Below are 5438 nucleotides of genomic sequence, written 5' to 3'. Positions count from 1 at the left end.
CCAAAGTCAGATTCTGCATCTGTTCGACCAGTGCAGACATAGTATCCATAGCTGCACAGATCAGAACAAAAATGGCGGTATTGGCTTGGGATAATGTCACGGATGTAGTAGGGGAGAACACCAAAAGACAATCAAGAAGGAAGGGGAAAGACACTAGGCCTCACTGCTAGGGAAGGAAAAGGGTCACCACCTATAAAACCCTGCTCCTGTCTCTAACTCCTATCCGTATGGGCACCTCTCGATGGTAGAGATACCCATACACGGGAACCTAGAAAACCCTAGTGACCCTCAGATGCCCTAAAGATAATAACAACCTAGTAAACAACTGGGAGGGGGGGGATACAAAACATGACAAGCGGAACACTTAACTTCAGAGGATGAAGGATGAACAGGAGTTCAACACAAACCACACTCCAGCTCTTCCAAGACCAATTTAAGCTATCCCAAGCAAGGAGTGATGGGAAAAGTCAGACTAAATAGGGCGAGGTAAAGGTCACATGATCCACACCTGAACAGGAGGTGTGGACATACCAGCAACACACAGACAAAGTGAAACCAAAAGAGGCTGTCAGATCACTAATGCGTAGATAGACTTTCAGACCTTCTAAGACCTGTCACAGATGTGACAATAATCTGATAAGGATCAAGGAGGGGGATGAGTGGAAGACCGCATTTAATACCCCTGAGGATCATTTTGAAAACCTGGCCATTACCTTTGTCAATGACATCTTTTATCATCTGGTGGGGAGGTTTATAGTTGCATACATTGATACATACTAATTTATTCGCCTAATATGGAGACTCATCAGGAACATATGAGACAGGTGTTAGAGATCCTAAGAGAGAATAAGTTGTATGCTAAGATGGAAAAGTATGTATTTGCTGTACAGGAAGTGCAATTTCTGGGTTACCTGCTCTCATCCTCAGGTTTTCGTCTGGATCCCGAGAAGTTCCGTGTCGTGTTGGACTGGGACCGAAAATCTGAAGGCGCTTATGCGGTTTTTGGAGTTTAACAACTACTACCGTAAATTCATCTTGAACTATTCATCAGTGGTTAAACCTTTAACAGACATGACTAGGAAGGGTGCTAATATTTCTATCTGGTCTGATGCGGCATTACAGGCCTTTTCTGCTTTGAAATAATATTTCGCTTTGACCCCTATTCTGGTGCAACCGGACGTGTCTCAGCCATTTATTGTTGAGGTTGACGCGTCCGAGGTAGGGGTAGGAGCAATCTTGTCACAGGGTCCTTTGCCCAGTAAATGGAGCCCATGTGCATTTTTCTATAAAAAAAACTCTCAACTGCTGAAAGGAATTATGATGTGGGGAATAGGGAATTGCTGGCCATTAAGTTGGCATTCGAGGAATGGCGGCATTGGTTGGAAGGAGCAATTCATCCTATTACAGTAATTACGGATCACAAGAATCTAACCTACCTGGAGTTTGCTAAGCGACTGAACCCAAGGCAGGCTAGATAGGTCATTATTTTTCACCAGATTTAACTTCATCGTCACTTACCGCCCTGGGGTTAAGAACGTCAAGGCGGATGCTTTGTCGCGTAGCTTTCCTGGGGGAGTGGGGGGGTGAGTCTAATTACCCTAGTCCCATTTTATCTGAAGGGGTAGTCATATCCGCTCTTTATCCTGATCTCGAGGCCAAGGTGTTGGAGGTACAGGAGGATGCTTCGGACTCTTGTCCTTCGGGGAAATTGTTTGTTCCCTTCGAATTATGTCACAAGGTGTTCGAGGAACTTCACTGTACAGTGCTTGCTGGGCACCCTGGGAGCAGATGGACTGTCGGACTGGTGGCCGTGGTTGTGTATGTGTGTTGAGGACTATGTGTCAGCCTGTGGTAACTGTGCACGTGCTAAGGTGACACATACTCGGCCTTCCGGATCTCTACTTCCATTGCCCATCCCGTCCAGACCTTGGACCCATTTGTCCATGGATTTTATAAAGGATTTACCGAATTCTTCAGAAAAAAATGTGATTCTGGTGGCTGTTGATCGTTTTAGTAAAATGGCACACTTTAAAGCATTACCTAGCCTACCCAATGCTAAAACTCTTGCATAGGTGTTTGTCGACAACATCGTGAAACTATATGGCATTTCCTCTGATGTGGTGTCAGATAGAGGGACTCAGTTTGTTTCCAGATTCTGGAAAGCATTCTGTACTCATCTAGGTGTACAATTGTCCTTCTCTTCGGCTTTTCATCCACAGTCGAATGGACAGATCGAGCGCACTAATTAGAATCTGGAGACTTACTTGAGATGTTTTGTTTCAGAGAATCAGGAAGAGTGGTCTTAATTTTTGTCATTAGCTGAGTTTGCTATAAATAACCGTAGAAAGGAATCCACTGATAAGTTGCAGTTTTTTGGGGCATATGGGTTCCATCCACAGTTTGGTACATTTTCTGGTGCTCAAAATTCCAGCATTCCTGAAGAGGAATGCTTTTCCTCTTCTTTGTCTTCTATTTGTCGGAAAATCCAAAATAACCTGAAAAAGATGGGCGACAGGTATAAGCGTGCGTCTGACAGGAAACGTATGAGTGGTCTGGACCTGAGAGTGGGTGATTCTGTGTGGTAGTATACAAGAAGCATTAAACTTAAGGTACCTTCTTGGAAGTTGGGCCCAAGATTTATTGGTCCATAGAAGATCACTGCCATTGTTAACCCTGTAGCCTTTGAAAATCCATAACGTATTTCATAAATCGTTGTTGAAGAAATGTGTCGAACCTGTTAAGCCGTCCTCCTTACCTCCCGCTCCTGTCATGGTGGATGGGAATTTAGAATTTCAGATGAGCAGGATTGGGGACTCCCGAGTTCTCCGGAGATCCCTCCTGTATCTCGTTCATTGGAGAGGGCATGAACCAGAGGAGAAGATGTGGGTTCCAGCGACCAATGTTAATGCTAGTCATCTGGTGAGAGCATTCCACAGAGCTCATCCTGATAAGGTCGGTCCGGTGTACCCCGAGGTCACCCGTAGAAGTGGGTACTGTCACACCTGTGACAGGTGTTAGAAGGTCTGAAAGACTGACTGCACATTAGTGATCTGACAGCCTCTTTAGTTTCACTTTGTCTGTGTGTTGCTGGTATGTTAACATCTCCTGTTCAGGTGTGGGTCATTTGACCTTTACCTCTCCCTAGAAGTTAGGGCCAGGAGCAGGGTTTTATAGGTAGTGACCATTTTCCTTCCCTATCAGTGAGGCCTAGTGTCTTTCCTCTTCCTTCTTGTTGTCTTTTGGTGTTCTCCCCTACTACATTTGTGACATCATGCCCCTGATCCACTGGTTTCTCCCCCTTTAAGCTGCTTTATGGTAAACGGCCAAGAGGACCACTAGATGTAATAAAGGAACACTGGGGAAAACCTGTCTCAAATCAAAAGAACTTGGTGGAGTGTTATTTCTATGAGGGAAAAACTGACTAAGTTGGCTGATTCTGTAAAGAGGTCAACCTAACCTAGACACGGTCCCATATGAAACAATGATATGACAATTCTGCTAAAGATAAATATTTTCACCAGGTGATAAGGTCTTACTGTTCCTGCCAACTTCTGCTAAATTGGTAGCAAGGTGGTAGGGACCAAGGTGGTAGGGACCATCTGCGTCAGACTGGTCCTGTAGATTATAAAATCTCTATGCCTTGCAGAATTCAAGAGAAAAAATCTTCCATGCCAATCTACTTAAAAAATGGGTTGATAGGCCAGGAATTGCTTGTGATAATCTATCAGAATATCATCCAAACATTCTTGAACAAGCTTACTCTGTATTGTCCCTCAATTCCTCATAAACCTCAGAAATTAAGCGAGGTAAGGAACTTTCTGATAGTCAGAACAAAGTTTTAGCCCTTTTACAGCAGAAACATGAATGTATGTTTGTTTCCACACCTGGTCACTAGTGATTGACGATCATCGGCCAGGACGGTTCGCGAATGTAATCATATGTTCGTGAACCACAAGTTTGCGGTGGGCCCCATTCACTTTAATGGCAGGCGGCGTCATCATCTTTTTATGCTCGAACACTTGGGCCACGGAAGCCTGCCTTTTGCCAGATGAATGCGACGATAGCACGGTGGAAGGTGGAGTGGAAGACAAATTGAAGGTGAGAGGAGAAGGAGAAGAGGTAGAACATGAAGCTCCGGGAGTGTGGCTTTGTGGGTTCTGATGGTGCTGCTCGGTGATGGGAGGCCAGGTGCCTAGTTAAGGCGTTCATCCGTAGGTGAGTGTTGGGCTTACCACAACTTATGCGTTGACAGCACAGGCTGCAGGCTGCAGCCCACACTGCGGAGCCAAGTGCCGCGTCCTGGGAGTGCCAGATGTGACATGATGGATGGCTCGTTCCAGATACATTAGCCGTCTGCTTTTTGCCTCCTGTGCACTGTAAGTTCTGCCTGCTTCTCCTCCTTCTCCTCCTTATCTGCTCCGTCGTCTCTCCCTCTGAACTCCCCTCCTCTACATCTCTTGTGGGTACCAATGTGACATCCATAGTCATGCCATCAACATCATCTTCACCACCACTGACATTAGAGATCTCAGAGTAGGCATCATCAGCGGGGACCACCCTCCTTGTGCTGATCTGGGTGCTGTTGTCAGACTGCTGGGTGGCGACCGTTGATACCTTTTCTTCCTCATCCAATGCCAAGAATGGCTGCTCATCGGTAAGGTGTTGGAAAGGAGGGGAAATGGTGGTGGTGGTGTTTTTGGGGGTGCACACAGCATAGAGTAAAGATGGTGCAGATAGAGAAGATGAGGAGGGTGCGGAAGGCTGAGTGAGCCACTGAACCAATTCTGGTGTGTCCTTTGAGTAATCGCATGCACCTTCTCCAACTTCCCACTAAGGCCCCAGCCTGTTGCACCTGCCCGATCTCTACCACCCCTATGGAATGGCCTGCCACTTCCTCTGCTTGTCATTTTCAAAATGACCCTGTGACATAAGTCCCTATAGAAGAGCAGTATTTGTGGAAGAAGGTATATCACACACCTGCCTCAATCTTTTTTTTTTTTTTTTTGGGGGGGGGGGGGGCAACTGGTATATCACACCAGTAGAAATAATTTGTTCCAATAGAATTTGTCACTCTGTGTAGCTGAGGTAGCGCAGCAAAACAACAAATGCTGCACTACCTATATGCACTATATAGAAAGTATATTATTGGTATATCACACCCCTGCTTCAATCAGTTTTTTTGGGGGGCAACTGGTATATAACACCAGTAGAAATTATTTGTTCCAATAGCTTTTGTCACTCTGTGTAGCTGAGGCAAAACCGCAAACAAATGCTGCACTACCAAATTGCACTATATAGAAAGTACAGTCATGGCCAAAAGTTTTGAGAATGACACAAATATTAGTTTACACAAAGTTTGCTGCTAAACTGCTTTTAGATCTTTGTTTCAGTTGTTTCTGTGATGTAGTGAAATATAATTACATGCACTTCATACGTTC

The sequence above is a fragment of the Bufo gargarizans genome, chromosome 1 (assembly GCF_014858855.1).
Source record: "Bufo gargarizans isolate SCDJY-AF-19 chromosome 1, ASM1485885v1, whole genome shotgun sequence".
Classification (NCBI taxonomy): domain Eukaryota; kingdom Metazoa; phylum Chordata; class Amphibia; order Anura; family Bufonidae; genus Bufo; species Bufo gargarizans.
The sequence above is the reverse complement of the archived record's forward strand: the minus strand, read 5'-3'. Positions refer to the sequence as shown.